The sequence below is a fragment of the Arvicola amphibius genome, chromosome 2 (assembly GCF_903992535.2).
Source record: "Arvicola amphibius chromosome 2, mArvAmp1.2, whole genome shotgun sequence".
Taxonomy (NCBI): domain Eukaryota; kingdom Metazoa; phylum Chordata; class Mammalia; order Rodentia; family Cricetidae; genus Arvicola; species Arvicola amphibius.
In genome coordinates this window covers 45,320,620-45,343,908 of record NC_052048.2, presented here as the reverse complement: position 1 = coordinate 45,343,908, position 23,289 = coordinate 45,320,620, and the positions used below count along the sequence as shown (strand labels likewise).

Genomic DNA, 23,289 nt, shown 5'->3' with positions numbered 1-23,289 from the left:
TATTTCTTTCAAGAGGCTAGCAGATAGACTCTGGAAAGAGTGCTGTTCAAAAGTGTTAAAAAGTTAAGTAAGGTACCATGATGGAGAGCTTTCAAGAAAGTAGAGATAGAATTCAGTGCTATAAAGGGTTAATAAAAAAATAGAAAAACAAAATGGGTTAGATTAGGATTGGAGAGGACAGAATAGAGGAGGAAATTCCGGGAATGATAAGTAGTATTACAGGCATTTCAACAAAATCATAGAAACCTTATTTCCATAGAATCTTTCTGAAATATATTTATAAACATATTTTTAAAAATTAAAAGGTAGTTACCCTGTAATGGGACAACAATGCCCCAACTAGATATCACTGACTAACAAATGAAAACCTTAGTACCAGGAATAGGTTACTTCTTTGGTAGTTGTTGGCCAACGAGTTCCCATAGACTCTAAAATATTATGCCATAATATAATAATTTTATAACCAATGCAATTGATTATTCTCTAGAACTTCAGGATGAGACCATATTGCTGAAGACACAAAATATTTGAGACGTGGAACATGGGTAAATCAAGCTGATACTCACCTGGAAGTTTTATCCCTACTGGTTAGCTATTGCAGTGATGGAAGTTACTGTTGAGGAATTGTTAACCTTTCCTGTGAACCCTGCATGCCATGATGATGCCTGGGATTGCAAGACATTTCTTCTGGTGCAATGGTGACATGAACATCATTGAAGTAACCAATGACATTCTCATTGGATATAAGGCCCATTGCAGAAGAAGGAATAGATGTCTGGCACCATTATGAGAGAAAAGAACCTCTGACTAGAGATATTGTAGGCCCTAAGTAGAACCTTATCCTATTATTCTGTTAACACAGTATTAAACTAATTCTTAATAACTTGTCATTATAACCATAGATTAATCCATCTCTCAACCCTCATCTGAGAACCTTCTATTTGCAGCAGATGAGATTAACACAGAGACCCACAAGAGATCAAGGTGCAGAGAATAAAAGACTGGGGAGGTTTAGCCATAAGTGGGACATCTACACCACACCTCTTCCTTTATCTGTCTCCTCCTCATACAGCTCAGGAATCATTGTGAATGGATCAGGGAAGATATTAAGAGCTCAAGGAAGTGGATGATTACAAGCAAACAGTGATGTAAAGACACAGCAGGGCAGATGCAAAATGAGCTCACAGAGGTTGTGACTGTATGCACAAGGCCTGTGCAAAATCAAGTCAAACAAAATCTCAGCATGCAGAGAGGAGGTGGGCATGAACTCCCATACTAAGCTAAGGAATTATTGCCAATTAATTGCTGCTGGGAAGGGAAAGTTGATTTTCTTCAAGTGTGTATCCCCTGATAGGCTGATTATTCTCCATTAGAAGGCCTCACATCCTTGGTAGGTTTTAAAAAAAGAAGACACAAAATCAGTTGGGTAGGGAGAGTTGTGTACTTCTGGGAGGAACTGGTGAAGAGGATTGATATTCTTAAAACACATTACAATAAATTCTCAAAGAACTAATAATACTGGAAGGGGAAATAAACTATTCACTAACCTATCCAAAAAGTTTTAAAATGGTAATAACCATGAAGAATCTCAGCTTTCAATTATTTTAAGTTTTTAATTATGTGTGTATAGTGATCTGTATGTGTATTCTGTTCAGATACAGACTTTAAGAAAAGGAATTCAAAAAATGGCTAAGGTATTAAAAGTTAAAATAGTAATGAAATATTTTAACACATTTTAACAGCACTCTCTGCAGAGTCTCAGCCTGCTACCTGTCTGAAAACAATATAGAGAAATAATAAACATTTAAATCTATATATCCCTTTTGTTTTTGATCACTTATTGTCCAGTGCCTAACAGAATGTCAATACTTGACAAACTACTACGCTACATTGCTATTAGATGGCTTCATGGGTGAGTGCAAGAGAGAAGAAAAGAAACCAAACACTCACACAAATGCTCAGATCCCCTGGGAAAATCTGCAGGACAGGGTAGAAGACAGCTTCCAGGCAGCAATGTGGAAACTCATTCAACATTGGTTATGTGCTACTTTGCCGTTTTGTGTATGTATGTCTGTATGTGTCTATGTGTGTGTGTGTAATGTGTGTGTGTGGTGTGTGTGTAATGTGTGTGTGTGTGTGTGTGTGTGTGTGTGTGTGTGCCTCACACAGTTCCACTGGAAATAAGGAAGTAGTCAAGCAAACAACATCAACCAAGGTAATCCCTACTTCTAAATCTCTGTAACACAAAGAAAGATGGGGGAAGTGTCACAGTCCTGCCTCCTCCTGTAGTCACAACGGGACAAGATGGTAGTAGTTTCAGTAAGACTCATGAAAGAGATAATCTATGAATTGAGGCAGAACCTCAGAAATTCTCAACAAGGGGTTTTTAAACAATAAAAAATCCAACCTTTCAATGCCTCTGAAAGATTTCTGTTATTACAATCATTTAAAGCTTTTCAGCAGTAGCACACCAGCTCTCTAATACCTTTTATGGAGAATGTAGGTGGAAGGTCTGGGGAAAGTATGTGCAAGAAAGGAATAAGGATGAAGTTGGAAGAGAGAGAAGGCAGTGTGCTGGGCTCCACATTCCATAGCAACACAGAAGGCGTAAGGAAGGAACCAAGGGCACACTTCTTATCCTTTACTCCCACCAGGCAGAAATTATGCTGTGAAAAAGATCAGCCATTTGCTTTATTTGAATTAAAATCATATAGAAATTTCAGGCACACGCTCACACATTTGAAACTGGCGTAATTCTTTGGGTGGGGGCTGGTACTCATTTCACAGCCTCCTTTGGAAATGGCTTGGAATTAGAGGCAGTTCTTGCTGTGAGATAATTGTTTTCCTTTCTTCTGACTAGAAATTTCACTGTGCAATGAGAAACTATTTTTTTCACTTAATAATGCAGTGCAGGTACATAACATTCTTTCTGTCCATGGTTGCTGAATGAGTGGGTTTAATTGGTGGTATTATGTCATTTCTATAACCTAATGTGATTATGTGTATGTGGGTGCACATGTATGATGTATAGTCCAGAGGGCTAACATAAGATATCATCCTCTCTTCCTGAGCCTGGACCTCCTCCATGTTGCTTGACTGACTGAATAGCAGGTCCAGGAGCCCTTCTCTCTTTGCATCCCCAGTGCTGGCAATTGAAGTGAGCACCACCATGCCTGGCTTCTCTGTGTGGGCTCAGGGTTATGAAGCTAAGGTTCTCATGTCTGTGCACTTAAATAATGGAACCATCTCCCCAGCCTTTCCAGTGTTCCAAATGGGTTATAGTGGGGAAAAACTTTTGTCTTCCTTTCCATACACTTAAACATTTTTAGTTTGTCCTGCTAACAATCAGGGAACGTACTACCTTCTAGTGAGTGGAAGTCAAGCATTCTTCAAACATACTGTAATGTATAGAATACTATATAACACAAAGCTATATATTTCAGCTTGTTGATTGTGCCAAGATGAGATATAACATTATATAAAACTTCAAAATTATTTCTCATTTTTATATTCCATTTATGCTTATAAGATGTCTTCTTTACTAATAATTGGGGATTTGATTTTTTTGCCCAATTATACTCATGTAAACAATTCCACATAAAGTATTCTACTGATTCTAGAGTGAAGACATCTGTCAGAGTTTGTCACCCTTTGCAACCATTCCAGAGATAAGCACATACTCTTAACCAGGTCACTGTAAAAGACAGTAGGGAGTGGGGAAGGGAGGGAGAGGAAAAAAATCCAGTGATATAAGATCATGATCATGATCACATTCTGTATTTTGAGTAACTAGAGCTATATTATGTGATAGAACACCAAGAGACAGGCTGAAAAATTGCATTCCCCTGGGGTATAAGAGTTTCCATTTCTCCACACCCTTGCCAGGTCTTGTTATCTTTGGTCTTCACTTGCCAGGTCTTGCTATCTTTGGTCTTCACATTTTTTTTAGTTTTAATATATCACATCTTGGTTATATTCTTTATGATCCCAATCACTCCCAGATTCTACCCTCCCTCCTCACTCACTTTCTTATTGTTTCTCTGTGTTCAAACAAAACAGTATAAAATCACCACATGAAAAGCACACATACAAAAACAAATAAGCAAACATGGAGTCTGTTAATTTTATCCAACGATTCCTGAACATATGGCCTCCACTGGAGTGTGGTTGACATACCCAGTGTGTTACTTCATTGAAAAAACTTATTTTCCTCTCTCTCAGCAGCTGTCAATTGCAAATCACCTCTTGGCTAGAAGGGGGCATTGAGATTACTTCTTTCTGTTCTGAGATTTTTGTCTAGGTTGAACTTGCACAAGTCTTGTGCATGATGTCACAGTCTCTGTGAGTTCATATGTGGATCAACCTTGTTGTGTCTGGAAAATGCTGCTTCTTCGGCCATGCCCAGAGCTTACACTCTTTCTATGTCCTCTTTACAGAGAGCGCTGAGCCTTGAGTTTAATAAAGATATCACATTCAATATTAAGTACTCCACAGTCTCTCACTCTCTGCACATTATGCAGGTGTGAGTCACTGTATTAATTACTATCTATTGCAAGAAGAGGCTTTTCTGATGAGAGGTGAGCAATGTACTCATCTCTGGGTATAACAATACATTGTTTGAAAATGTTTTATTGCTATATTCAGTTGGTGGGATAGTGGCATAAATTTTCCCATAGGATCCATGAGCTATCTGGTGTCAAGTTTTTGGCTGCTTTAATAGCATCAGGTGTGGGTTTCAGGTTATAGAGTGGGCTTTAGATACATTCAAAAGGGTATAAGTTACGCCAATAACATCTGGGACACTATTGCACCAGTGGCTATATCTTGCAGGCTGGTCACTATTGTGGCTTACAGGGTTAATAGTGGGGTTAAATTGTTGACTATTTTCTACTCTAGTATTGTCTTTAATACCTTGTGCAGCTATGAACACTACTCTGTCTGCAGACATCAAACTTCTCTTTGAGCAGTAGTCCAACTTTTTAATGTTCATTGATGTAAGTATATGATGTCCTCAGCAAGAAGGTTTTATCAGGTTGTGGGGGGTAACCATTGGCAGTGTCCCACAATGTTTGTGAACAGGGGTTTATGTTAGGCCTACAACTTAAGAAGTGTAATTCATTCTTAATACGAGAGGGCTTTTGCTAGTGCATAGTGTTCAGTTTAGTACTGCCTCCCATTATATGACAACTGCATTTTAATTTCATTTATGTGTATATCTGTTTTAGGAAGCATCACCATAGTTAATTTTCCAAATGACTTTTTAAAAGTCCTGTAGTATCAGTTACCCCTTCCATAATTCTTACTGTACCCTGTCTTCCCATCCTATCTCCCCAAAACAAATGACAAGAAATGAAGGAAAAGATTCTGGAAAAAGAAAACACTCTTTGCTGGTAGAAGTACAAACTTCTTACTATTGGTATCAGTGAGAAGTTTCCTTTAGAAGCTGTATATAAATCTACAATAAGATACAGCCATACAACACTGTACCAATATTACTTTGTAGGTATATGTTTATTGATGTTCATTGCTGCTCAGTTTGTAATAGCCAGAGATTGGAAACAGCCTAAATGTTCATCAAATAGTAGATAGATAATTTTCAGACAATCCATATTAATCAGCTGTTAAGAAATATGAAATTTGCATATAAATTGATTGAGTTCCTTCTATGATATGCCTGTGCTTTGGATGGGATGATAAAGAATTCTCACTGATGTCTGGTCATTCAACAATCATTTATTCCTTGTACTTTGACTAGTTTTGTCTCTCTCATCATCACTAGGCACTGCAGAAGGAAACTTCTCCTACCAAAGACAGCAGTACCAATATTCTACAGGCATAAACATAGTTATTTACAGATAAGCTTGACAGGCACATTATGTTCATTTATAAAAATAGCAATACTATTTCTTCACTATGACCTATAACTTCCCCAGCCTCAGGCATTCATGTGGTTTACTGAACCACATGTGAATTCCATCCTGTGGAGTGGACATGAAATTCAGGATAAAAACAGATGGTTACCACCCCCCCCCCCAAACTGACTTGCCACTCTTGTAGCAGTGTGCTCATCTTGTCTGACTTTTGTTTTGGTACACAAGGTCCACACATGAGTAATATTGTTGATATTCTCACCTAACAATATTCTGCATTGCATTTTGAGCACTGTAAGGATTAGCCATCAAGGAGGACACTTGATGTTCCAGCTTAAAATCTCTATATCCTCCTATCAAAGCATATGGCATATTCAGCAACAGAGTCTTACCAAGTAGTTCTTGGTCAGCAGCAAAGAACAGGGGAAATTTCTTGTGTCATTTGGAGGTCTAGGGTATCTCTCTGGTAAACAATTTTTAGTGATACAGGCCATCTCTCACTACTATTTTAATTTAATAAAATATGGTTTCTGGTAGATGTTTTGTCTACACATTTAAGACAGCTTAATCTTATTTAAAAACTTGTTTTGTTCATTAGCTTACCAAATAATATATATATATACATATATATATGTATATATATATATATCCTTATGGATTTGTTTATATAGCATTAGTTTTTATTGACAGCCTCACCCAACTCCTCTCCTGCATCTTCATGCCCTCTCTCCAGGTAAAATTTTAAGGTTATAATAGTAGGATGTATGTGATAAGCAAGTGGAAGGGGAAATCTGAGCTAGAAGTCCTTGAACTGATTTTCTTAACTAATGAGAAATATTTCTTTCTTTTTTCTTCCTGCTAACACCCAGTTTCCCCAGTATCTCTTATGAAAGATGGTACTATCTCCAATATACATTCTTAGTGCATTTGTGCACACTCAGATGGTTGTAGAAGAATGTTTTTATTCTAGACTCTCTTTTCTATTCATTCCTATGTATGTTTATGCCAATACCGGGCTACTTAATTGCCCCAACACTTTAGGATATTTTGTAGTCAGGCATTACAATGCCTGCTGGTTGATCTTCGTTGCTTAAAAGTCCTTTTCTATTCATAGTATTAGTGATTCTATACAATCCTAAAACATGAGTTTTATTCACCAAAGTAGAGCAAATCATATCCAAATGTCACAATTGGGTAGCATCTTCACGTTCTAGCTCTTGTGCTTGGTTCCCCAGGAGATGACAGCCATTTTTACACTTGGGGACTTTTGATCCTTCTTCTAAGATCCTAGAATCTGATCTTCTTTGTCACTTAGACACATGAATACTCAGCTTCTTTTAAGAAAACACTTTCCGCCATAACTATCTCACAATTTGATTAATTAAATTGATAGCAAATAGGAAATGGTCTATTCTCCTCTGTGTTTTACTATGAATGAATGTCAGACTGTCCTTGACATCTAAATCTATTGCTGAAAGAAATACTGACATTAATCCTTCATCTATTCTTGGATCAAGAAATTAAATTCAGAATAATTGGCATAATTTTACTCATGAAATAGTGTTTGAAGGTGTCCATATTTGTATGTATTTGTAGTTCAAATATTAATGATGCATAATATTAAACAATCATGCCAGAAAAGTGTGTGGTGCTAATTTTATAAATTGGCTTTATAGGAACTTTAAAAAAGAAAGAATAAATCAAATTTAAACACACTATTCATCTCTGTCCATATATCATATTAAAGTTATGCTAAAGTATATAAATGTAATCCTGATAGTTAGGGGCTGAAGCCTCTTTCATGTGATTTATATCCTTCCTGGAGGATTTATGTATCCTTCCTGGTCGTTTTCTACCATCAACTTGAAATTTATATTATCCAATCAGGTAAAGACCACATTCAACACTATTTGAATAATGGCTCATAGGTCATAACTTTTCTAGAGAGAAGGAGAAGGCAGTTTAATGACAGTCTAGATTTAACAAATCTTAAATAGGAACAGTTTGATTTTGGCATCCATCTATTTTTTATATTTTTCTAAGTCTCTGTTGTCACTAAACATAAGAACGAAGAGTGTACACCCACTTATCAAAACCTCTAATCAAAATGCTTATTTTGAAATTAATTTGGGGAGTCTTATTGCAGAGATTATGATGGTTAGAATGGTTTCATGTGATGTCATTAATTAACCCTAATTCCTTATGTTAACACTTTTTTAAAATCTGTTTCAAATTTTTTTAAAAATAATCACTCATTGCATTATCACACATTTATTATTTACTGCTGTTATTTATATCACTGGATAGAGAATTAACAGAATGTGTGAAAGAGGATAAAAACTTTCCATACATTCTTCCAATTTTATAAATATTTTATGAGCAATTGATCTAGATGAAAGTTCAGTACTCTTCACAACACAAATGTCTTTAAAACATTTAGTCAAAGCCAAGGGGACATTTTTTAAAAATAGTTCCTGCCAAAGATGTGTCAGGAAAGTTGCTAATGCTACAAAAGATGCCAATTTAAGTGATGGTTGACTGAAAGAACTAATTTATATATTTAGATATTGAAACTGGTATGTTTGCCCTACTTCCATTTATGATACATGGAATCAGTTTGATATCCTTGACAAAGTGTTACAGCAATGGACCTTTTTGTTTTATTTAACATCAGTGAGGACAATCAGCCAAAATCTAATCTCAGATGTGTGAAGTTATCACATAGTTCATAAGATATTCAGCTCTGGAGTATCAAAAATGGATCTGAGACTTTGACTGCAAAGCATAGTATAGAGGAACCACATTGGGCTAATGAATTCACTTTCAAGGAGTAGATGGGGCTATATTTGTAACTTCAAGATGCATGATTTGGAGTCATTGGTTCATATACCCTTAGTATTCTCAGGATACTTAATTTATCAGTGAGCAGATTGGAAGGCTACTGTTTGTATGGAAGGAAAGCAGATCTGCAAAATGTGGAACTTATAGGTGAGATCTACGCAATACACAAAACACTTACTGATCATTTGCTTTTTCCTGAATAGATTATCATAATTTACAGCTATAATTAACATTTACAGCAATCTTGTGCACAGATAATTTTATTCATTCATTTTTTAAAATTTTGAAATTGTAACATAACTACTATATTTCTCCTCCCCTTTCCACTCTCTGATACAGGTATATACCCTCTCTACCTCTCTTTCAAATTCATAGCCTCATTTTTCAATAATTATGATTGCAAGCATTTGCAATAAGAACTTAATTTAAATATGTATATGGGGTGTTTATACTGTATGCAAATCCGTGTGCCACCATAGGCCAGAATAAGATAACATCTCCTGTAACAGGAGTTACAGTTGGTTGTGAACTGCTGAGTGGGTGCTGGAAATTAAACCCAGGTCAAGTAAAATAGTTCTGCACACAACTGTGTGATGTTAGCACAATGGCAAAAGCATACAGAATGATCATAATCAATCTTAAACAAAGTAGTTTAGATAGGAGACATCACTCACTTTCCAATATTGTTCTCCAAGATATAGCAAGAAGCTAGGAAATATATTGTTTAAAAAATGAGGTCTTAGATAACCCGGGACTGGAGTTACATATAGTTATGGGCCAATATGTGAGTACTAGGAATCAAATATGGGTCAACTGGAAGGGCAGCCAGTGCTCTTGACCATTGGACCATCTCTCCAACCCCTCATTGTATCAGATTATGAGCAAGACTTACATTAATCAATAGTCAAAACTTATGTTTATGTTTTATCATGTAGTTTTATTTTTGTTGCTTCTAATTTTTATTGTAGGCACAGTGGATGCTTTAGGGGAACAGAAGGTACAAAATCTGTTTGAAGATAGTTAAAAAACTGATGGAAGAAGACAGAAACCTAGCTGATCAATTAATCCATCAATCATATCTATTATAAATAAATCATACTCCATTCAAACTTTGGTTATCCTTCAAAAAATTAATTTTATAGTTAATTATACCATTCATGTTAGATTTTCAAATATATTAGAAAAAGATAGAAAATAATTCAGGGTTAACTCTCTCCAGTTCCAGATTTTCTGCTGGCAATAAAAAGAATGCTTTCATGCATTAGTAACGATAAGAGCATAATTTGTGAACTACTGAATAGGATGTGACAGTCCTTGTCAACAGGGAAACATGTATAGTGCAGGTTACCTCTGGTTGAGCAATTCATGGGACATATTTGACCACAGATACCCTCAACCTTTCAGTTAGCATACTCTTTATGAACCCATGAAAAACAGAATATGATTCCTGTTTGTGGTCTGAGAAAAGACATTATACAATCACAGTTTTAAAAGTTTTATTGATTTATACTGATATGTATATGTCTGAGTGTGTGCTTTTTCGTGTGTGTGTGTGTGTGTGTGTGTGTGTGTGTGTGTGTGTGTGTAGATGCTTGCTAAGGCCAGAAGATTGAGTTTGAATTCCTGGAACTGGAACTTGGAGCCATCTGATGTGGGTACTGGGAGCAGAACTAGGTCCTCTGTAAGAACAGCAAGTGCTCTTAGAATATTAACTATTTCTTCACCTCCCTGAAATATTTTAATAAATATATGATTGGTACTGTCAATAAAACAGAGGCTGATATTGGAAGGAATGAAAGTATGGGCATCACTCTCTCTTCTTTCTGTGTGTGTGTACGTGCACACACACTCACACATGTCCATTCCTGTGTAATAATACCAGGGCACATGCATCAATTAATGTATTACATGAATTGAAGTCAGAGGGCAGCCTCAGATTTTGGTTCCCATCACCCACATTGTTTTCCAACTCTCTACTTGTTTGAGACTAGGTTTCTTCTTAGCTTTTCTGTTATATTTGCTAGGATAGCTGACTCATGAGCATCCAGGGAGTTTTCTGCCTCTTACTTCCATCTTTGTACAAAAGAGCTCATGGTACTTTACACAGCTTTTATTGAGTTCTGAGTATTCAAATTCAGGTCATCACAGTAGCAGAGCTAGCACTTTCGCCACCGAGCTCTATCCCCAAATCTGAGCATACATTCTACCTTACAAAGGCTTCAAGAGTATCATACTTGCTCATGTTCTCCCTCCTTCTGCTCTTCATCTGGGCCTTGGGAGCTCAGTCCAGTACTCCAGTGTGGGTCTCTTTCTCTATCTCCATACATCACCAGATGAAGGTTCTTTATTAATGGCTTCTCAATCAGTCCCCCCATTTCAGCCACATTCAGAGAACAGTTTGGTCACATTTTAGGAACCTAATCTGTTTAGATGCACATCTTCCTAGACCTGGATAGAGGGGGAAGGGCCTTGGACTTTCCACAGGGCAGGGCACCCTGACTTCTCTTAGAACTGGAGAGCGAGGGGAGGAGGAGTTGGGGGAGTGGGAGGGAAATAGGAGAATGGGAAGAGGTGGAAATTTTTAATAAATAAATACATTTTTAAAAAAGGAATAGAATAATAAAAACATAATAAGCCACATAAAAAAAGAGTATGCTGAAAATGAAGAAGTTTTCAGAATATTCTATTCAATTTAGTTGTTGCTTAGGCCTCTTTTTAGGTATGCCCAAGTGTGATATGTTAGAAAAATGTTGAATAATTTAGAAGAGTTCTGCAATGTTTTCAACATTTTCCAAGCAGTATGCATGAGGGGTGTGTGTGTGTGTCTTCGTTGGTGAGGTTGGGCATTTGTGCTTATGTTCATGTCTGTTGGTGGGATGGTATGTGTTGTAAATGTATGAGGAGGTCGTCTGACCTCCTCAAGTGTTGCTGCCAGGCATCTGCTTTTGTTTGGGGTCAGGGTCTTCCATTGGTTTCACACACACACCAAATAGACCCGTCTGACTGGCCAGAGAGTTTCTAGAGATCTGTTTGTCTTTGCTTCTATTTCGCTGTCATTGAGATTATATGCCTGTATCACCAAACATAGCTATTTTGTTGTTTGATTTCCATATGTCTTCTGTGATCAAATTTAGGTCTTGCAAAAGAAGCCGTTTTCAGACTATCCTTTTACAGGACCGTCTCCCAACCTGCTTTCTATTTAAAATAAAGTTTAGGTATTACGAATTAGTCATTTCATTGGTTTTTCTAGACTGTAGAATCTCCTGTGATTAATAGAAGATGTGGGATGTGCTTCTGTAAATGTGTTGCTTTTATTGGTTGATGAATAGACTAATTTCAGCCAATTTTTTTTTTTTTTGGTTTTTTGAGACAGGGTTTCTATGCAGCTTTAGAGCCTGTCCTGGAACTAGCTCTTGTAGACCAGGCTGGTCTCGAACTCACAGAGATCCGCCTGCTTCTGCCTCCCGAGTGCTGGGATTAAAGGTGTGCGCCACCACCACCCAGCTCACTCAGCCAATGTTTTAGCAAAGTAAAGCCAGGTAGGAAATCCAAACAGAGAGAGAGAGAGAGAGAGAGAGAGAGAGAGAGAGAGAGAGAGAGAGAGAGAGGGAGGGTTGGGAGGGAGGGAGGGAGGGAGGGAGGGAGAGAGAGAGAGAGAGAGAGAGAGTAGGTGAAATCAAGAAGATGTCATATAGCCTCTCAAGGAGAAAGATGCCAGAACATTGCTGGTAAGTCACAGCCTCATGGTGATTAACAGATTAATAGAAGTTAATTAATTAAGATGTAAGAGCTACCTAGAAATAAGCCTGAGCCATTTGCCAAATAGTATTGTAGTTAATATAGTTTCTGTGTGGTTATTCAGGTGGCTGAGAAATGAAAACACAGTCTCAGTCTGCAAATAAGTAAAGTATATGTGACACGAGAAATGGCACAGTGAAGAATACTGACTATCCTTACAGATGATCTGGGTTCTGGGCCCATCACCCGCATGATTGCTCACAACCATCTGTAACTCCAGTTCCAGGACATCCAATGCCTGTTTCTGGCCTCACCAGGCAGTGCACAATGTTGTGCACAGACATATGCATGCAGGCCATACACTGACACATAAAATAAAAATAAAACAAATTTTAAACAAAGGGAAGGTATAGTAGTAATTTTATAATTATTGTCTCTAAATGCCCGACAGAAGCCAACAAAGGCCCTTGGTTTGGTAGGTTAACGATGCCTCATGGCTCAGAAGGCACAGGTAAATTCAAGGCAGTGGGATAATCTTCTTGTAATTCATTAGATCTTCACAGAACAATTAGCAGTAGGCTTGCAGTGGAAGTGGAGCTGTTTTGTAACTCTCAAATCGGGATTCTATAGTCCTGCAACTGTCTTGTAGACTCTACGTCCAAGATATTTCTCAACTTCTTACAACAGTGTCACCATCTGGGGACTACTTGCTAATGCCCGTGAGCCTGTGAGACATATTCATTCTGAAACCATTATAGGTTTCTTGGCATTACTGAATGATAACTGAAAATTTAACCCTTTCCTTAGAAACAATAAGGCATGTAACAGAGACAGTTTTGCTGAATTCTTTTTAGTGCACTGGAGGAAAGAGAGACCATTCTGAGTGTATTTTAAATCCAGAACAGTTGTGTCTTTAGAGGACTGATCGATTCTTACAAAAAAGAATACATAGCTATTAATAGTTGACATTATGTCCCTTTTTAAAACAAGCCAGAGACTCCACCTTATTTAATGGTGTGATGTCTTTCTGATTCATGAGCAAATGCCATTTAAACACATTGTATGTGTAGAAAATTTTGCTATTTATGTATTTTCTCTTAAGTATTACTAGTGAATGGTACAGTAAAAATACCAATAATATTTTTAGAATTGTTTGCAAAATTTGCTGGTAGGATTCTCTCCCTTTAAGTGTGTAATTTGCTTTTGAGGTTGATGAAATAGTGAACTTCCAGGAAGTTACTACATAAGTGGAAAACAGAGCTCATGGGATCTTCAAGTCACTTCGTTGGCATAGCTGGACTCTATTCGCAGAAATAAAGTACCTTGTTTAAATGTTTAATCTCTGTTGTTCCATGATAATAAAAACATACCCAACTTTATTTAATAATAGCCACAAAACTCAAGTTATCTCTATAAATATCCAAATGACCAGCCTAGGACAGAGACCTTGTCTCCAAAACCCATTCAAGACAAACAAACAAACAAAATACAAGACAAAAAAAAAAACACAAACAACCCACTAATGTATACGGGAGCTTTTAAGAAATGGATAATTATCATATGAGCATATTTAATGATTGTCTTTTCTTTTGCCCAAAGCCTTATTTATTTCAGGCCCATTTTATACAAGTGATTTCCTTTGGTTCATGGCACATCTAAAAGACATGACAATCACACTTCTTTCTTTTTCAGCCTAGCAATATTTTTCATGTTACTTTTTCTCTCTCCAGGGTTTTGTTTATTTATTTGTTTTCTTTTGAGTTGGGTCTCACTACAGAACCCTGGCCACCGTGGAATTGAGTTTGTTGGCCAAGCTGACTCAGAACTCTAAGAGATCCACCTGCCTCAGCCTCCTTAGTGCTAGAATTACCTTTTCTTTTCTTTCCTCTTGTTACCTTGTCACCCTGCCTCCACCAATGTCTTCTGTACCTGTCAGCTGAAAATCACTATTATACATGCAACTTTCCGCATAGGTAATCATTCTTTCTCAATTGTCTGACTATTCCTGCTCTTATTAAGACCATGTCAGACTTGGCTATGACTGCAGTTCAAATGCTGAACCCACAAAGGGCTCCTGTGATAGAAATGTGCCTATAAATACCTTCTTTATTAGGTTACCAAACTGTGAGTTTCTAGGCAGATTTTACATACTGTAGCATTTGGATACATCACTGTATTTTATGAAGACATCTCTGAACTGTTGCCAAAGTTTGTTTCTAATGTTCTAATCTCTGCAACTGGTGTGCCAACAATATATATGGATAATGAGTATATGAAAGAATCACATTCGAAAATTTTCTGAAATATGTCTTAGGATATTATAGGATATAATTTATGTGACTCCATAACATGACACTTTGGTATTCAATATTTCTTGAACCAATTGAAATTTTTCTTCTGAGTAATTAATTTAACTATGAATAGTTTAATGTTCTTGGGTAAAAATATTACATAACCACAAAGCCCATAAGTTATGGTGTATTGGTTTCCAACAGAATAAAGACTTGAGTTTCAAGGTAAAATATGCTTTGACCAAATAATATAAAAACATCCGTGCATGGTTTTATTTAATTATTCTCTGTTACAGAATTCTAATATGTGCCTTAGTATGTTATGATATATACATATAACTGTGCATATACATATGAATAAATATATGAATTTATCAATATAAATGCATCATTCCTCTCTTTTATTATCTACACCTTTTCTTTCTGTGAGTTTATTTTCTCCTGGTCAACTCATGTTCAAATGTATTGATTAGAAAATTCAATAAGACCTGCACATGGATGGAATAGGAGGTGAATGTCTGAGCTCCCTGCTGGACAGCACTGTTCTCTAGACCCTAGCCCCCTCCCTATAACACACACATCCAGTGCCTCTCCCCCACCCACTGCAACCCCAGAGAACAGGCAGCAGCATCCTACCCCACCAGCCATCTCCTTCCACATTAGCAACAAAGGGATTCACAGACTCTGCCTGAAGTTGGAGCAAAAGCAACCGCCAGCACTGATTGAAGGAAGAGTGACCCCTGCAGCCACAGGCTTCACCTGCATCTCTTGGCAGAAGAGATGGGTAAAGAACAGTGTAAGAACACATTCAACAACATAAAGAGCAATGTGGCACCACAAGAAACTAGTAGTTCTAAAACATCAAGACCTGAACATTCCAAAGCAGATGGAGCAGAAGAAAATGATATTAAAAAATAGCTTTAGGAAGACGATAAAGGCCTTTAGAGGAAATAAAAAAAATTCAGCAAATAAGCACTCAATTTTAAATTCGCACTATACTGACTATCATTATGAATTCTCATACATCCCTGTTCCACCTTGCCTGGAAGGTGAATGATTATTTATCTAGTACATACATTTAGTATACATGACATTGCAGTTAGCTGTGTATTAGTTATCTTAGTTATTAGATTCTATCCCATGGTATGGATTTTGCTTCAGGTCACTTTATTTTACTTACTAGTAATGTAGTATATAGGAATAGTGACACTGTCAAGTACATTATGACACAAATGAGCTACAAGAAGCTTATTTTATCTGAAAAGATGACATTTCTCAGCTAGGATAGGAAAAAAAAGTGTGTGCCGCAGCTTCTAAGAACTGTATTGAATTGCTAATTTTCAACTCTGATTAGTTTATAAATTAAACTTTGTAATAGCAAGTATGTATATGTATATGTATGTATGTGTATATATACATATATATATATATGTATATATATATACACATATGTGTATATATGGGATTTAGTTGTGTCTACACTTGGAGAGTTTCTTTGAGGATCTTGAAGTACATCCCATATAAATAAGGGGAATACAGGGATGACAAAATTTTCTTTCAGGCACTTTAACAGACTCTGCCACTTCCTTCTGAACTCTATGGCTTATGGCAAGAAGTGGGATGTAATTTGTATTTTTCTTTTCAATAAAATGCCATTTTTTCTTCTTTATTTCATACTTTCAAAGAATCCATCACAGACAAGAGGAAACTACTCTATAAAGATTTTTGGATTTCTTCTGAATGATTCTATATGAAGACATAAAGAGATCTTTATGAATGAAGCCAGTGTATTTCCATTTGCAATGACTTCTCTAGAGAAGTAGAAATGTACTTGAATATTGTTGATTCTGACTAAGATTTTGTAAATCAGACTAACGAGAGATGGACTAACAAGAGAAAACCAGAAGTACATGCGTCTGAAAACATTTAGATATGGGTAGCAAGAAGGAGAAAAAAATAAGCAGGCAAGTGATTTGGAGAGATGGCTTGGTGATTAAGAGCACTGCCTGCTCTTCCAAAGGTCCTGAGTTCAATTTTCAGAAACCACATGGTAGCTCAAAAGTATCTGTAATGAGATCTGGTGTCCCCTTGAGGAAGGAACCTGGTCAGTCATCCTCATCAGCTTAGACCACAAAACCCAATATGGACAAGTCCAACAGAACTGCCATATACAGGCTGCCCATGCAGCTTCCAAGAAAATGTGGGGGATTTCTGAGATTTTAGGAGCAACAGACTGTAGAAAGACAAATAACTAGAGTAACTAATTCAAGGGAAATAGTAGTTTCAGCAGAGTTGGTGATCTTTAAAATAAAAACATGTAGGAAATTACTTAGTTAGACACAAGGTTTTAAATTTATGTCACTCCATGTCTAGAATATTATTTCTTTCTACTAATTTTGTAAAAAAAAAAAGTACTTCTTAAAAAATCACACACTGCAATTTAAGATGGCCCACAGTATTCTCTTTATCTAGGTTAGCTTCAGACAGTAGAACTTCTCTCAGGCTCCTGGGTGCTGGGATTATAAGTGTATCACCACTCTCAAATAATGTAATATTTTAGGATTGATAATTTTCTCTGAAATATTGTCCCTCATATTAAAGATAGTAATTTTTATTTGTACATATAAAAGCATTCCTAGTACTATAAACTTAAAGAGTTTATTTTTCAGAAATACTTTTAAAGAAATACTGGTAATTCACTTTTCAACCTTGGATATAGTAGATTTTAACTGAATGATTTTAACTATTATTTTTATTCTCTCAAAGGAATTGGATTATTTGCTGATTTTGAATTACACAATTCTTAATTTAATTTGTGTCAACATTCTTAATCTATTACAATAAGAAAATGATGTTTCATCAATGAAATACTAAAATATGTTCACATTGTGCATTGGTCCATATCTCAATTAGTCATTCAAAAATGTGGAGAAGGCCGGGCGGTGGTGGCGCACGCCTTTAACCCCAGCACTCGGGAGGCAGTGGCAGGCGGATCTCTGAGTTCGAGGTCAGCCTCGTCTACAAGAGCTAGTTCCAGCACAGGCTCTAGAAACTACAAGGAAACACTGTCTCAAAAAAAAAAAAACAAAAAAAAATGTTTAGAAATTGTTGAAATTATGGAGAATGTTGAAAAGTCATTAGATGTTTCCAAACAATTTGCAGTACAAACGGATAGGGCATTATAATGCATACCAGGCCACAAGTAAAACAAAGACAATTCAACTAGTTAACCTAAAGATGATTTTTAAAATCTAGCACAACAGATGAATATACAGTGTTGTTGCATTTCATTTTATATTGCTGCTCAGCATTGTAAGAAAAATGGGGAAGCTGGTGAAGATTTGATATGTGAAGGGTTTTCCCTTAAACTGTGCATCGCTGAACATTACAGCTTTCGACTGCCGAACTTACTTGCGTGGAGACTGATCCACCAGTTATCATATCGATGTTCCGTTTAGAAGACTCACGGGGCTATGGTCTACTTTTTATATTTCTATTCTACCTACTACTGTGTAATGTGACTGTGAACGTGCCAGAAACATTCCTGTTCTTATTTGAATCTGGGAATGCCTTTTTTCTACAACGTTTTTTATCACAGAGAAAAGTCTGCTAATCAAAGTACAGATTCAGATTAGAGTAGATGGGCAGGCTCTGCAAAACGGGACAGTACTGGGTGATGCCATTGTTATTTCTTTTGTTAGCATAGCCTTGAAGATTCAACAGAGCGAAATGTTGACAGGTATTTTGGAAGGGTTAGAGAAATACTTCCTTTTCAATTTCTTTTGTGGGTCTAGGTTTGGAATCACTTACTTTTGAAATGGAGTTTCTGGAAAGAATCTTGGGTTTTCACATGTTTGTATTGTTCAAGAACTATCAGTAGAAATGCAAGAACTCTCTTTGCACAAAATAAACTCTTAAGTATCAACTAACTACACTGTTTATTGGTACCTGGCAGCTGCCCTGAGTCTACTTAGCAGAATGAAGAATATTTTAAGTGACTGGAAACAAAGAAGTTTATTTTCTTTGCTTATTCTGAATAAAAAAAACCTATGTGTTATTTTCTACAGTATGTTTGGCTGAAATACCATGCTCTGAGGAACTTTGAAAAGAAAAAGGAGTATGTACATGATCTCAAATGCTACGGGCAAGTCTAATTGCTCTTGCAGGAAACAGGGGTTTAAAAACTGGGCAAACAGTTTAAGACAGGAACTTGAAAGAATTGTGTCCTTGGCCAGAAAGCATACATATCGGTGAGTGTATCAGGAGCCCAGAAATTCCAGGAGTGTTTGGAGGCTTTAGTTTCCAGTCTGGTCTCTTTCAATATAGTCTCTGTTTTTCACAGCTCCCTGGAAGCTCTATATGAGAGTATAGCTGAAACCCATGCCAGAGACAACAAACCCTTTTGGTGAACTAGTTTGGGATGAGAGATCAGCATTTTAATGGTAGAAATTTATATGTCTACTATAATATTCATAGTGGTGGGACTGATATTTGAACCCTGCAGACTCAACTGCTGTTTTAATTATTTCTCCCCTCATTTATTATAAATATATACTCAGATGATCTTGTGGAAGTCTAACTCCTTATGTCTGGGACCTTAACAACTGCCTTACAAAGACTGAAATTTATCAAAAGGGGAGAGACCGTAAAGTTTATTCCTCAAATTTCAGACATTTACTAAATGACTTCAGAATCTAAACCTCTGAGGAGAGAATATTTTGAGAATTAGTAAAACTGGAGACTATTGAGAACAGATAGTTCCTTCATGGAATTTGTCTTACCTCTATTTCTCTCCAAACATGAGAAAGGGAAACATCACAACAGCCCTACCTTAGGATTTATAACACCATATCAAATAGTCTAGGAAAGGCTCCTGTGTGGTTGAATCTGCCTAATGTGAGTACAGCCTCATGCATGATTGTTCAATGTTGACCTATAAAGTAAATTTCTGTGGGATAATTCCCTAGGCTTAGAATGTGCAGTTACAGGTATGATGATCCTAACAGCAATTGAATGATTATATATGTGTGATGCTGCTGCAAATAGGACCATTGGAAAATAACAATAGTAATCATATTAGTGTGTGTGAGAGAGAGAGAGAGAGAAAGAGAGAGAGACAGACAGAGAGAAAGAGAGAGAGAATTTGCATGAAGATACTAGGACATCATTGAGAATCATTAAGGAAAAGCTACCTTTTCCTGGTCAAAATCAAAATAATTAAACCAGAATGTGCCTCCAGTTATTGGTGAAAATAAGATTTTTTTTTTTTTTTTTTTTTTTTTTTTTTGTTTGTTTGTTTTTTCGAGACAGGGTTTCTCTGTGGCTTTGGAGCCTGTCCTGGAACTAGCTCTGTAGACCAGGCTGGTCTCGAACTCACAGAGATCCACCTGCCTCTGCCTCCCGAGTGCTGGGATTAAAGGCGTGCGCCACCATCGCCCGGCTGAAAACAAGATATTCTGATACAATATAAAGATTTTACATTCTATAGTCGTTTCCCTTAAGAGTTTCAAATAGGGTCATCAGAGACCACCCCATATGAAAGATGATTTTCCTGAAGATGTGTCAAAGTCAAGGGAGGAATAATTATCCTCTTAATGAGATAGTGTACTTATATTTTAAGAAGTTCTTCCACAATGCAGCTGCTTGCAAAACTTGCACCATTAAGCATTTTCAAACTTGACTACTTTTCTATTTTCTTTTGTTTGTTTTTATTCTAATGAATGTGGAGATAGAGACACAGACACATCTACTTGCCAAAACTCATTAACCTTATATAGAATAGATATGTTTTATTGACCGTAACCTATCTTTTATTAAAGATAATTTTGTAAATGGAGCCACCTATATCCAAAAGAAACACTCAACAGCAAATTAGTATTTTCTGTGTTTTTTGGGAACAGTGGTATGTGGTGAATATTAAAAAACAAAGTCTTGTTAGGAATTAATACCTGACAAATTAAGGATTTAGTTTTAAAGACTAATATTTAAATTTTTTGAAAGTACTGAGTTATAGTTATGAGCATATAGGTGTTCATATAAAAAAAACAAATATCTCATTGCTGATAAACCCAAATGCTGTAATTTGCTTGCTAAAATAATTGGAATCTAATTTCTTAAAAACTGTAATATTATTATAAATTCATATACTATTTTTGAAATATTGTTAGGTAAACTACTTTCTGTTATTGCTGCATGCCTCTTAATTCCCACCTCTCATCTGGGTGCTTACCTTTGTACTTTTGTGTGCACTGGAGTTTTCATGCACTCATTAAATGAAGATTTTGACATGAAAGTCACAACTTATATAATAAGCTCAAAAATTTTGCAATACAAATTTAATAGATTTTTGTGTGTGTGTGTGTGTGTGTGTGTGTGAGAGAGAGAGAGAGAGAGAGAGAGAGAGAGAGAGAGAGAGAGAGAGAGAGAGAGAGAGAGTAATTTAAAGTAGTCTAAACATTACTAAATGAGAATAAGTCTGGATCCAAAATAATTTTATTGACTTAAATTTTTGCCACCTTTCAGATGAGTGCGCATCCCTAAACAAAACATGTATGCTGTTCCATCTAAGGCTCAGAGGATATTGTGGAAGAAAGTGTGGAAAAGTGATAGGGAGGAAGGCTATGAAATGCTATCTTCTTGTTAAAGCGGGGCAATTGCAACCATGAACTCACCAAAGCTATGGGACCTATTGTGAGTTTGCTCAAGGACTAGCCTGCCTACAGTCAGGCTCAAATTGATGTAGGGCTCTAGGGCACCTAGAGAACATTGCTGTATTATGGAATATTGATAGATTCAGGAAGGGGAGAGACATTGTCTTCTGTTGGGTGGTTCTTATGGCTCCAAACCAATGCTTACACAGATGAGTACCAAAACAAAACTAACAGTCATGACTCCTGGAAAGAGAATGGTAACAATGAGGAGGACTGGAAGTTGGCAGTTATGGAGGAATGTAAGTGAGGGTATAAAAAAAGAATAATTAGAATGTATGGTATATAACTCTAGGAAACTGTCAGAAAACCAAATTAACTAAAAAAATATTGGCAACATAACAAATCACTTGTTATGTTCAGAGTTTATTACCAAGGTATCTTGGGCATTGTCATTTTAAAGTGTATGATTTCACAGGAATTTTATGCCCACCATTTAAAACTTTTATACTAGACCCACATCACAAAGTATATATCATATGCTGGGTAAGACTTAACAAATACATAAACATGCATTTCAAATTCTATAGCTTAAATTTTTCCATCTTCCTAAGAGCTCTGTAACTTCTTGGGTCAATATATTTCTTCCCACTTCAGAGATGTATCCACATTCTTATTCATTCCATCGCAGATAAGGTTTTCCTATCCCAGGACTTTACATAAATAGAATCAAACTGTTCTTCATGTCTGGCCTCATTGACTTATCAATACACTTTTGATAAGTGCACATAAATGATCTTCCCCTTTATACAGATACACCCTAGTAAGAGGAGAAAAGTAGAACTATGATACATTTGTTTATCCATTGTCCTCTTATTATAATTTCATTTGCTTCTAACTTGAGGCTATTCTAAATAAATGTTAATGTAGTTTTGTACCTATATAGTTTGTTTCTTTTGGAGCAAATATTTAGAAATGGTTATCCTGGGTCCTAGAGTTTTTGGCAATCACTAAGCCTACTTCCTACTTCTAAAGAGAGTTTCCATTTTACTTCTGCCAGTAATTCATCAGAGTTCTGGTAAAAGCATCTATTTTAAAACTGTTAACTAAAAAGGGATTTTGTTTCAGCATCGTATAAAAAGAATGGGTGTAAAGAAGCCATTTGGTCACTGTCATCATGGTTTGATACGCTAAAAATTAAAATAAGAGTGTGCTACTTTTAGCTGCATTGGGGTCATTTTGTAGAGCAAGAATGAAATGCCAAACAGCAAAGTCACACTTGAGCTCCTGCTCTCTGTGAGGCAGAAACAGAAGCATGTGGCTAGAGAGCTGTCCTTGGCCAATTTTACAGCTGCCACACATTCTTCAATATTACATTTGTTTTCAAGTATGTCAACATTGAGCTGGTTTAAACTGATGTCCTGGATCTCGCTGTGCATTTCATCTCTCAAGCCCACATCAGTGCTCATTCCTCACCTACTTAATGGTGATGTACACTGTGTGGCCAGAAATAAATGCCTGCTCTCAATTTTGTCCAAAATCTTTAGTGTCTCTGCCAGTGTTGACATTTCTATATTTTTTCACATCTCCCTAAGTAGGATTTAGGGTCATAAAGAGCTCAAATTATAGTTGTGTCTCTTGCTAGCTATCAGAACTTGGGCAAACTAAAAGAGAGTGAGAAATAGGTCTGTAAATACCACTTGAAAACAAAGAAAGCACTTAGTATCTTAATAGTGAGGCCAGGAATTTGTTGCTGTCACCTACTACTGTAACAGAAAACTTATTCCTGAACTCTACAACATGAAAAAACAGTAGCTCTGCATGTTTTCCGAATGCATGCTGCTTTCTGCACCCCCGACTGTCTGCTATATCTCTATGTCCAACCACTGTGGGCCTGTCTGC

At 36.5% G+C, this 23,289-nt stretch overlaps 1 non-coding gene across 1 annotated transcript; it reads left to right on the top strand.

The window, feature by feature from the left end:
- Window positions 1–19,595: 19,595 nt before the first annotated feature.
- Window positions 19,596–19,788, top strand: LOC119808581. Its single transcript, XR_005284504.1, has one exon.
- Window positions 19,789–23,289: the final 3,501 nt, after the last annotated feature.